The sequence below is a fragment of the Galeopterus variegatus genome, unplaced genomic scaffold (genome assembly GCF_000696425.1).
Source record: "Galeopterus variegatus unplaced genomic scaffold, G_variegatus-3.0.2 Scaffold1818, whole genome shotgun sequence".
Taxonomy (NCBI): domain Eukaryota; kingdom Metazoa; phylum Chordata; class Mammalia; order Dermoptera; family Cynocephalidae; genus Galeopterus; species Galeopterus variegatus.
Window position 1 is genome coordinate 311627 of NW_007727929.1, and position 13112 is coordinate 324738.

The 13112-nt window shown below is 41.0% G+C and overlaps 1 pseudogene; it reads right to left on the minus strand.

The window, feature by feature from the left end:
* Positions 1-7883: 7883 nt before the first annotated feature.
* Positions 7884-12657, minus strand: LOC103595682 (annotated as a pseudogene).
* Positions 12658-13112: the final 455 nt, after the last annotated feature.

Genomic DNA, 13112 nt, shown 5'->3' on the forward strand with positions numbered 1-13112 from the left:
GTATCCAATTTGCACTGATTGCCATTCCCCACTCAAAACCAAATAAATCTACTAAAACCTGATTTGAGTCATATGCTCCTGCACAAAATCTTTTAATGCCTTTTCATTACTTATAGAACTAAAAATACTATTTCCTTAGCTTGATATTCAAGGCTCCCTCCTACAATATATAGATAGTCCTTCGCAACGTTGTCTTCCATGACACTTCTAGGTCTACACCTTGGTCTAGCTAAACCAGATTGTTTTCTAATCACCTAACATATCTCATATTTCACTCACTGCTTAGAATTAACTTTCTGCCCTAATGTTGCCCAAAGAAAATCTGCTCATCTGTCAAAACCCACCTCAAATATTATGTCTTTCTCTTGCAGCCTTACTGATTTCTCCTTGCCCCCATCCCAAAGAATTATTCTTTGATTTTTCGTGGGTAATTTTCCTTATATTTTGGTCTAGATCTTAAAGACAAGGCAGAATAAACTAGGCATGTTTGCTTCATTTGCAGCTATTACATTGTAACTCCTTGATGGCAAGTACCATGCATGAATTACTCATTTTTGTACCCTGAGTAAGTACTTGCACAATGCTTCACAGAACAGTAGGTACTAAACATATTTATTGAATTTAAATCATGTTACTGTATGGTAGACACATCAAAGACCAAAAACTACTACTTACATTTGATTGCTTGTTAAGCCATCTGCTGGATGTACGTTCTTTTTTGGTTCCCTCTCTTTTTTCATTCAGTGGACCACAAGATAATGCTCCTCTGAACTGTGTGTTCTTGGATAATGCCGTGGCTATGAGAGTGCACGTTGCTTATGAAGAAGGGGTTAATAGGTGTCTGGTGTTTTCTGTATATTTAGAGCAATAGTCAATGCTATCTTTGGATATCATTGCTGTGATTCTCCCTCATTCTTAATACCTTCCAGATCTATCACCTCCAAGATCAGTAGTCCAAGGGGCACCCAGTAAGTGATTATCACCTCTCCTGGTTTCTACCCCTTCCCCCAAATAAAACAGTGGAAAGATTAGTGAAATGCTTACTCTGAAACATGATTGTGATTGACTATGCTCTTCTGAGTCCATGTTACTGAGAATGGACCTTTTTTAACATTTCCCAACCCAGCATTTAAATGTCTGTACTATAACATCTACCATCATTATTATCCTTATCAGATGATAGATCCTTCTACTATAGCAATGGCTGTCAAAGGGAATGGGAAATTTTTTAAAAACAGACATCATTCATTGCATATGCATCCATCTCCTTAAGTGCATTTTCTTTCATATCAGACTTCCCGGTGAGGATCAGGCTGAGTTGGGCAGGAAGTGGGAACTGTGGCAAGGCAGAGATGTGATGAAGTTCAGTTCCTTTGCTTTCGCTTCTGTGCCTGTGTCCCTTCTTCCTGCCTAGCCTTTTCACTACAGGCTTCTCTGTATGCATATGTATGAACATAGCACTAGAAATATGAAAAAGGAGAAACTCCCAAGTTTTAAACATAAAAAGTTCTCTGCACAATCTGACAATGTAAGGAATAATTTAAACAGGGATATAAATAGAGAATTTTCCACGTTGAGCACTTAGCCTTCATGCCCATGTTCAGGGCTGATTTTTCTTCCTGAGCGAGCACAGCCAGTGCAGTTGAATGGCTCTCTCATTGGAAATAGGTTGTCAGTTTAAATACCCTTCGGGTGTATTATTGACCTTTTAGAAACTTCTCTCCCCTGCATATTCCACCCCAATTATTTATTGAGGCAAAAATTATTAGTCAAAATATTTTATAGCAATAGTTTGTAACTTTCTGGTTACCCGAAATTTGGATTGGCTTTGGGAAGTGTCCTTTATTGTATTCAGGTGGCATCTGTTCATGAACAGTGAATAAAAAGTCTTTAGGGAATTAGAACTGGCATTTTTATAGGTTTTTACTTTAAAAAGATTTTGGAAGGAAATAGACTTTTATCTCTAGATGTCAACGTTTCTTAATATTTTGATGGATCCTTTGAGTAAAGCAGTTTATTTAAGAAATGACATTATCTGTAGTCCAAATGGGAATAAAAATTAGATTTGACTCATATAGTAACTGCTGCAGTCTAATGACAATTCCCCTCACCCCCCCCCTGAACGTCTTCTTTGTAGTACTGCCTGCACATTATGTTACAGATGCTAAGGTGTCCCCAAGAATGTCCTCAAATCTGATTACTTTGTTTTTACAAGAGAAGACATGACTTCCAAATGTCTTTATGAGTTTCATAATAATATTGGGTGAATATAGCACATGTAAATATTAAACTGAACTACACTTCTGTCAGGGGCTTTATTTTGGGTTGTAATGTTTTGTACTTTGATGACTTTTTTTTTTTTTTTTGTCTTTTTGTCTTTTTCTGTGTCCGGCAATGGATCGCAACCCTCAGTGTTGCCCCCGTACCGGACCGGTGACCGGCAATGGGATTGCAACCCTCGGCGTTGCTCCCGTGCCTCGCTCAGCCAGTGAGCGGGAACCGGTCTGTATGTGGGATCCGAACCCTCGGGCGGGAGCGCCGCCACGCTTCCCAAGCGGTGCACTATCCAGTGCGCCACCGGGCCGGCCCCGTACTTTGATGACTTTTTATCGGGGTAGCATAAGAAAGTACTTTTAAATATGGTATAAGACTTCTTTTTATCCACGTTTTGCTTATGGTAAGCACTCCAGAGATATGTTGAATGAATGAAAGTGCCTCATGTTGTGGTTGTACCTAGAGCTGGAGTTACTCTTCTATCCCAACCCATTCCATTCCATTGTGGTATAAACTGATCCTCAGGTCTTATTCCTGTTATTGTGTCTACAGGAGATTTGGAAAAAAAAAATTAGAACTAACTAACAGACATTTCTAAAATAACCCTGTCAGATATGTGGGGTCCCTAGAACAAGTTTGATTTGGAGAGGTTAATTTAGAAGAATTTTTAGTTTAATTTAGAAGGGTTGAGAGCATATAAAATAGCCATTGATTATGACATTGCTGCTGCTTCTTTCCTCTTCTCATACAGTGACAGGGTCCTGTAATGATGAAATGAGATTAATTAGCCAATACTTACAAGGAAACTACTTGGTGTTAGGATGACTGAGACAGAGTCTGCCTTCAGAGAGCTTACTGTTTACTTAAGCGATCGTTACTGAATGTGCACTAGGTATTTATAGTCAAGTAGCGGAGAAAAGCAATGACTAAACATGTATATTTTAAAATACCCATTCCCATAATGGAGTTAAAGATGAAGTGAGATGGATGTTTAAAAATAAGATTACTTCCAGATGGCATATAAGTGCTATTCCTCTCTGAGTGGAAGCACATAGTGATATTGAATTTGACCTTGTTCTCTTTAGGGTCTTACAGAACAAAGCTATGAAAAGAATTGGGCTTGAAATTCTATAATGCTTGTTTTGTTGTACAATTTCCTCCTGCCTTCTATCTATTTTTTAAATTGTAATATGGCATTGTGACATTATCTAAGCCATTTTAAAGATTTTCTTAAAACCTCCTATGATACTGGGAGTCTGTGAAGAAATGCACTTTTTTTCATAAAACAAATATAATTTCAAAGCTCAGGGAGTACAAAATGAGTAATAACTTCTGTTTAAAGATAGTCATAAAGGAATTGAAAATGCTCAGCTCTCTTATTGCCAGGTTAAATAATGTTCCAGTAAAGGCAGAGGCATTTCAAATTAGTGCAGGGATTTTAAAATTAAATGGAATATCACTCTACTTTTTAAACTTCATTTTGTGAAATCAATCATTTATCATCAGGATTTTATTATACCTGATCTAATATTGCAAGCATGTGTGAAAAACTATTTCTGCTAAACTTTTCTCACGTGTTTTCCAAGAATTCTCAAATCATTCTTCCCATATTATTTATTTCCACAAATTCCCTTTAATTTGAGGCCGAGTCTCTTCCCACTGTGATGCACAGGATTACTGCAATCTGTCATCCGTTCCTTTTTCTTTCATGATCCAGTTTCATAGTAATGTCCCGCTGAAGTTGTGATCTCTGAAAGAGCTGGCGCAGACTCAGAAACACAGGTGGATTACATTAATTTGAAGGCTGTGGGGAAGGAGATCTTGGGAGACAAGTATAAAACAATGTAAAAGTAGAACCAGGTATTGAAATATATGGGAAAAGGAAGGTGGAATCTGCAAAACACAACAATAGTTGGAGACAAGGAGTGAGGGAATTCTCTTGCTGTGGGTTTGTAGAATAAACCCTATTTTTAATGAAGCTGTCGTAATATAGTTTTGTTTTGTTTTTTTTTAAGAGGCTACACATCTAAACTGCAAAGCTGAAAAGTAATAAATGCTAGTCCTCCCGACAGGATTTAAATATAGGATTTGCCACAAAACTGTATAAGCCCTCCTAGTTAAATTAAAGTTGTGGATGTACCTTCTAAATGAAAATTAGTCATTTAGAAAACTAACATTTTCACAATTGTGTTCACATCTCAGAATAAACAATGGCAATGAAAAATCTGCAAACACTACACTGAGAAGATTGAACTGTAGAAATAAATCATTAGCTACATTGCAATTTAAAACACAGTTCCATTTATCTTTGGATCCCAGAGCATGAGATAGTGGCTTTTCATAAATATCATTGGAGTAGAATTTCAGATCTCAAACAGTGACATTTATAACTCTAGCCTTAAGTCAATTTTGTGTTCTGATAGTTTTAGAAATATTTTTGAGAATGTTATTCAATATTCATTCATTTAAAACATTTATCAATCACCTACTCTATGAGAGACACTGTGCTAGTAAATATTTCAAAATATAAAAAAGGTATGTTAGTTGTTTAGGGTATAAGAATTAAACCTTTAAATTGCATCTTTTTTTTCTACCCCAGAATTCTACTTGACCTAAATTGTGCATTAATTGCATAGAACATGTCAATTTATCTCATCCTCAAAGACACATGCTAAATACCTTCCTAGGACCTCATCGTATGTCCTTAATGAAGGATATCGGTAGCTGCATTTCCTGGGTTCTGTGAAATACTAAGCTGAAAGATCACAGAGTAGACCTGCCCATATCACATGGTTCATCACTAAGCGATATTGGTTTTGCAGGGCCGCATATAACACAAAACAAACCTTATGTAGTAAAACAACATTAACCTGTAGACTACATAACATTGCTACTCCCCTATATAAGAGGGGGCTTCATCAAATGTGAGCCAATTTATTTTTTCATAAAATATATATTAAACATCTATTTTCCAAGTATTATTCTAAGTACTAGAATGCAGAGATGAAGAATATCCCATTGGGGAATGCTGAATCTAGTTAAAGAGAGGGACATGTGAGACAAGAATTAGAGCCTGAAAAGTCCTACAATAACCCAAAGCACAGTGTTTGAAAACAGGTAAAAGTCACATCATGCAGGATGAACAGGGTCAAAGAAAGCTGCCTGGACTAGATGGAACTGGTGGACGAGAATGAGTTTGCCATAGAAAGAAGACAGGTGGGATGATGGATGTTTCAGGCAGGGAGAGCTGTGGGTCTGAGGCTGGGCTGAGAGAACATGTGGGACCATTAGGGAAGAGTGTGTGTGGAGCAGTGAAGGTGTGCGCTGGAAGGAACAGATGGGAACCTGGAAAACAGTTGAGATCAGGGTGTGAAGGCAATGGGGGACCACTGACAAATGTCAATCAAGAGCAGAGTACGATCACATTTGCACATTGGGAAGATAACTGCAGTGATGTGGCAAATGGACAGAAAGGGGGTGAAACAGAAAGCAAGGAGACCTGCTGTGGTAGTAACTGCAGGTGAGACATAGTGAGGGACACAGAAAGGCCTTGGTCACGTGGTGGAGAGTAGAGAGTATACATCAGATAAATAAAAGATGAGGCCAGCGGGATTTCATGGGTTGTCAAATGACAGGTTGTCATTGGGATTGGGAGAGAAGGAGGAGCCTGGGATAGTTTCTAGATATCTGGCTTGGGTAACTGGTGGGTGACATAAACTTACCAAGATGGAAAATACAGAAGGAGGTTTAGTTGAAGGAAAGTGAGATCAGTTTTGGAGCTGTGCTGTCAAAGTGGAGAGGATGTCTGGTGGGTATTGGGCTGTATGGGTTGGAACATAAGACTGATTTGACTCCATGGACAATGGGGAGCCAGTTGAATGTCACAAAGAGTGACAGAATAAGAAGTGTTAATTTTGTGTAGCTATGTTGGATGCACCATAGACAGGGATGCCATTAGGAAGCTGTTGCATTAGTCTGGGAAAAGGGGGAAAAAATGTGTGAATGAGGGTAAAGGCCATGGGACTGGAAAGGTGAGGTGGCTAGAAAGGAGAAAGATGGGGAGGCCAGTGACTGTGGTACCCCGGGATGCCAAGAGGAGAAGCAAGGGAAACAGCAGGAGGAGGAACAGGTTTTGGAGGAAAGATAATGTGTTCATATTTAGAAATATTGATTTTGAGGTGCTGGAAGATATCCAGGTCAAACTGTCCCAAAGGCAGTTGGAAATGTGAAGTCCAAGTTTAATTTATTTCAGAGAAACACACATTTATTAAGCATCCAGCTTCATATGGCACAGTCTTGCTTCCAAGAAGCTGGCTATCACACTAAACTGGGAACCCCAATTTGGGAACCAGTTATAGAGAAGATAATGGTAATTGAGGTCATGGGACTGGATCAGGGATAGAGTGTAGAGTCAGAACCATGAAGTGTGGCCGATGGATGTGAAACCAGGGAAATGTGCTCGAGCTGGAGAATAAATTGGAAAGGCGGATGTTATGGAGGTCAGCGCCTGGCACTTGGAAAGCCCATGCTTGTCGACTAATGGTGAAGAAAAGAGTTTCAAAAATTCTGAGATGGTTAATAGAGTGGACTGCTGCAGGACATTAATGGAAGGTGAAGAATAGTGACTAAGGATAAGACTCTGGAGTCAGAACTAGAATTCAAATGGTGTGTCTGCTGTGTGACAGTGGGAAGCCACATGTCCTCTCTGCGACTTAGTTTCTTTATGGGTGTCTGGACCATTCTTGCCCCATACACTTTGTTGGCTTGTTTCCTTACTTTGTTCAGGTTTGCTTTAAAATATTACTTTTTTGATGACTTCATCTAATGTAGCAATCCACGCTGTCTCTCTCTATCCCTTTACCCTGCTTTACTTTCCTTCATAGCTTTTATATATTTTTAAAAGAAAAAAAAATATATATATATATAAACAATACTATTATACTATAATACTATTTATATATTTGAGGATACTTCAAAAGGATCATGGAAAGATTCATGTTATGTTTTCATTCTGTTTCTCCACTAACTTTTTGAAGTACCCTTGTATACTGTTTATGTGTATATATAGGTACGCACACAAGTATTCATTTATTTTGTGTATATTTGTTTATTTTCTACTATCTTCCCTATTTTTTTATTTATTAGTATTTAATTTCTCCTACATTCTCAAAGAAGCCATGTAATCTGGATATACATATGTATTTGTTAATTTTACAGGGAAAACTAAGAGGGATAAGGGAAGGCAAGAATTAACTGTCTTCCAATTTCTCTATTTCTTTATGCCACTTATTTCACTGCTAAGTTCTTTCACATTTCCAAGGAAATACCTATTTCACTGCAATGTTATCTTGTTCCGGATCACACAATAAAACACGTTTCCCAATTTGATTGAACAAGTAGCAGAACTCTTACTCCTAAACTCTATAAACAGCAATTAAAGTGTCATTTGATTCTGAAGCTAATTAAACTTTACATTAAGAGGAACATTTGAAAAATTCCATAAGAAAACAAAGGTGAATTTCCAACTCATCCGCATAGAACAGGAATATAAAAATGTTAAACACTATGTTTCCCTCAACCCACCGTGGCTTCCACTACTTAGAACACCCTTAGAACCGCTCTCTTCCAACAGACTGCAGAAGGAGCCTCATCTCACATGGGTCAGAAGCTGCCGGAGGTAGCCCTGGGACAGGCCCTGGCCCTGGTATAACTCCTGCCCTGGCTTCCTCTTCCTCACCTCTCAAAGCCTCTTGATACAGGAATGGGAAGGATCTGGGATCTCTTCCATTGACCTTGGCCAAATACTGCAGGACCTTCATCTTTCTGGTTTCAGTGTGCGCATATGGGCCTCACAGGAACTCTTAGCATGCAGGATCACTGTTGGGCGCCTGTCAGTACTCCAGGTACTTTTGCTGCACCCCATCTTTGGTGATGAGCTTCCTGGGCTCCCCATAGATGAAGGGCTCCCTCCCTGCATACACCCCCATCACACTCAGTGCTTTCCACATGAGCTCCTCAGAGGCACAGTTGCCCTCCATGAAGATCACACCCAGGATGATGATCATGAGGCCAGTCTTGGGCATACTGTGGCCATCACTCTGTATCCCATCATAGGTGAGGCCCAGGGTGGTGACAAGGACATAAGGAGAGGCCAGTGGGGTCTGCTTCCTTCATGCAAATGCCAAAGACCAGCTGTGTGCATTCAGAGACTTTGCTGAAGATGGCAGGGAGTTGGTCCTTGTCATTTTTGAGGACACCATTCAGCATTTCTTCCTTTGCAATCGGCTCCTTCATTCGATACTTGAGGAACAGGAAATGAACCACATCAGACATCAAGGACTCAGGGTCTTCCAGATCCTGCCAGGTGCTCGGCCCCTCCTCTTCCTGGCTCCTAGAGCCCTCACTGGATTGGTTCCATGGGGTGGAGGCGATGGCAGTGGGGGAGGAGGAGGCACTCTGAGGACTCTGGGGAGTACTCGGCAAAGTGCCCGGGATCAGAGGAGAGGAGGACGTGGTGTGGGTGGCCTCCTCCTCCTTTGCAGGGGGAACCTGTGTACCCACCAGGCCCAGTGCCTCTCTTTGGGCCTAAAGGCCTTCCTCAAGCTTGCAGAACTGACTCTTCTGACCTGAGGCATCGTGACTTTCCAGGTCTTCTCTTTAAGTGATACTCTAGCACCTCACAGGGTTCCTGTCCTCCTGTTCGGTCTGTTCCCTGCAGACCTTGACTCTTGACACACTCCTGGGTCTCCTCTGCTCTGCGACCTGAGGACACTGCCTCAGACCAAAGTCTCACCTCTCAGTTCTGGGATCTCCTGCCCAGGGCATCCCAGGGAGGGCCACAGGAGGTGTCCAAATTCAGTGGGGTCCCTTCACTGTCCTTGCTATGTGTCCCCCAAGCTTCATGTCTATCTTCCCTACTAAAATGTACTCAAATGTATGTTTAGTGGTGAATCAATGAAGAGAAGTTATTTTTACTGGTTCCATTGAGGATTAACTAAATTAATGTATATAAAGTGCTCAGCACACTGCCTGATGAATAGTTAGGGCCAAGAAGTGTGAGTTGTGGTCATTTTAATAACTATTTGTCTGAGAAAAAGTCTTTAATCATGAGGATGGGAAGTCAGGAAAGGGGAGAGATTGGGAACATGGGGTGGGTTGTGGAGTGAGGGAGTTTTCCAGAGGGGCACAATCTGGTCTTCTAGTGCAGAAGGGAAGAGAATGTCACCCCAGGATGACCTGTTGGGGAAGACCCTTTGGAGGAGCTGGGCTTTGAACCACCAATGGGGTTTAGAGACGTTGAGAGGAAGCATTTTGTTGTGTGGCATGAATGAATTTGTGGGAAAGTGGTTTGGATGGAGTGGATTGTGGTCTGACAAGTGCTGAGGCTGAGACATGAGGTTGGGGAGAGTCTAAGAAATGTGGATTTTATCCAGGGGGCAAACATTAAAGATTCCTGGGAAAGATGATGACATAATAAAAATGATTCCTTAGGAAGAATCCTCTTGTTCTGGTATAAAGGAAAGACTGAAGAACGGGGAGTCTTTGGGTGGAAAGGTCAGTTGAGAAGCCAACAAAGGGGTCCAGGCTTTAGGTAGGAAGGGCCGGTTCTGTTGTATGTGGATGCCTGTGTGTGTGTGTGTGTGTGTGTGTGTGTGTGTGTGTGTGTGTGTGTGTGTGTGTGTGTGTGTGTGTGTGTGTGTGTGTGTGTGTGTGTGTGTGTGTGTGTGTGTGTGTGTGTGTGTGTGTGTGTGTGTAGTGTCAAAAGCACTGAGTTCAATATTATATTTGGAGTGCTGAGGGATACTCTTGTAAAAGGAACACTCAGGAAGTTTTGAATATCCTTTATATTAAGAAGTAAATTGAGTCTCAAAAAGGTTAAATAACTGCCCAAAGTCACGCAGCTAGTGATGGGGAGAGCAGGTGATTTAACCAAGACATTCTGACTCTCCAGCCTGTGCTCAGTGCCCTTCTTTCTCTACTGTCCTACCTGGACAGGGCTGGTCATGGGAAGAGTGAAGGGTGGCACTCTGGGCTGAGTTGGTATTGTTCTGGGAAGCCTGGGCTTGCCTTAGCAGACTTAGTGCTTATGGTCCAGTTAGGGGGTGTGTGGAGTTACCGAGCAAATGACCTAAAGAAAACTCACTGTGGATTTCTCTATCACATCCAGGATAGAGATCCAAAGCCAGTGCCTAATCTAAGTGATCTTGCATGGGAAGAGGGAGCCTTGATACCCAGCTTTGTGGGTTAGGAGAAAGAACCATTGATGCTGAGGGGTTTGAATGACAATGAAAGTAACCAGCAGCCCCACACTCCCCCACCGCAACCCCTGTAAGCTTTAGTTGAAGGGCTGATGGAAATGACCAGTGTGAGCAAACTAGTGCCAGGTGAGGGTCTGGGGCAGCCTGGGCATTGGAAGTGCAGTGCACAGGTAAGCTTCTGAAGAATGTATCTCATCCTGTGCAGTGCTGTGATTTTGATCTGGAGCATTCCATCTGCATAGCTGCCCTACCTCCCCTCCTTCTCCTGCTTGATCATACATCTGCATCTCCATACCCCCCAACCCCCCAAACAGTGAGCACAGGCAATCTGGCTGAGATTAACCAATGTAGATTATACAATATAACTGCAAGCAATGAACTCCAGCGATCCTCTATCCTGTCAGAATAAGTCATGAAGCCTTATAATACTGTTCCTTAATGAATGCAGTTTTAATTAATTGTTTGGTGTCTGCCAACCCACAGTGCACACTTCCAAGACCCATGGGGGCACTTAAATATTGTTGACCAATGGATAATGAAGAGCCTTTAAATGTACTGATAAAAAAGCAGTCAAACATTTCTTTAACAGCTAGGGATGCCTCATATTTCTGCCATCATCAAATGGATTGAGTAAGCACTTAGGGAGTTCAGAGACAAACTTCTCTGTCTCTGGGCCTCAGGACACATTTCATTCGACTTCCCTCCAAACAACACATTTATTTAGCACTTAGTATAAATCAAACGTGGTGCTGAGTGCTTGCGGGATATAGATACATTCTCTGTCCTCACCGATGGCTGATGAGGAGGAAGGACCTTGAACAATACATTGGGAGTTCACTGAGAATTTCAGAACAGTGAGCACAGGATTCTATAGGAACATACAGGAAAAAACTTAATATGTTTTAGGGGTCAGGAAACAACTCTTAAAGGAAGTAGAAATAAAGTTGACATTTGGATTATACTTAGATGGGAGCAAGAGCAGAGAACATGCTTGAAGAACTAAAGAAACTGAAAGAAAGAAAAAAAATTACAGTGACAAAAAATAATGCTGGAAAGGCAGACAGATAGGGGTCCAGATAGTTGAGGGTCTGAGTTATATTAAGGATTTTCTAAGGGCAACAGGAAGTGATCAGAGGCTACAAGTGGGGGAACGAGATAACCAAATAGCCACATCACATCATCCGGCCTTGGTCCCTACATCAGCAAAAAGCATCAGGCAGCTATCCCAGTGGTAAGCTCGCCGTGGACCATGTCTCTGTACTGCCTGCTTTTGTGGGATCTGGAATGATTTACTCATCCTCTCTATCTTTGTGTTCTGTTTTTTTTTTGTTGTTGTTGTTTTTATAAAATTTACCTTTTCTGCTTTGCCTAGCCTCTGAAATTCGACTTTGGACTGTTATTTAGAACTCATTTCTAGTCCGATGATGTCTGGGTCAGCAGTCTCCAAAGTATTTTGATCATGTACCACTATCTGTAAAAACTCTGGGCATGCATCTTCATTTGTATAGATTTCTTCATAAATTATATACATGTACTTAAGAAATATGTATGCTAATTATTAGTAAAGCTTAACTGAACTTATCTCTTCTTAGATAGTAGCAGATGTGATAGAAATAGGAATGTTTTATTCCTGCACCCCAGTGTACACACCCAGTGGATACCACACCTGGTGTCAGAGGCCTCTAGTTTGGTCCACCTGATCCTTGTATCTGACCTTATAAGTAAGACGTGCTCAGTGGTCTGACCCAAAAGTCTTGATCTCTGTGAGGACACAGGTAAAGAGATACTAGGAACCTCTTCTGCAGGTATTTCTCTTTATTCTTTACTATTATAAAGAGAAAAGTCTGGTACACTAGACTTCAGAGCCTAGAACAAAGTAGTGAGGAAAAACTACTAGCAATGTGCAATTTTATCAAGAGGTACCTTCCATCTGTATAATTATGTGCTCACTTACACACATATCAAGGGTTACAGTGATGATGCTATTTTGCAGTCCTCTTGTTAACTGTTCATTCTTTCTCAGTTCTTCAGGCCAGTCAGAGCTGTTCCCATCCCAACCGAGAACTTTTCTGCATTGTACAAACTTTGCATTGTTCAATTTTGTTTCTGCATTCTCTTTCTGCATTCTGAGTTTCTCACTGTTTCATGCATGATGCGTGTGCCTCAATCTCTGTCTACACATACTCAAAGATTATATAAGACACACGTGTACTGTGCCTAAAAAATTTAAAAGGGCATACAGAGTAGTTTACCAGCACTAAAATATGGACATTTTCTGACTCAGCTAAAGAGAGCTCATCTGTTGTTATTTCTGTTTCTCGAATCCATGCGGTGTGGGTCTGACGCCTGATGATTTGTGAGAAACCTTAGTCAAGATTGTCTAGCCAACTATAGCATGCAGTTATGTGCCTTCTCTTGGCAGTAGGCCTCCATAGGAAGGGATACTTTTTATCTGAAAAGGCTGAGCTTCAATTAACTTAAAGCTCCTACAGTATGTGCATATTTGTGTGCCTGGTGCAAAAAAGTAAAAGATGAGCCCTAGTTAAAAATGGTGAGTCACAATGACATGCAAAAGCCACC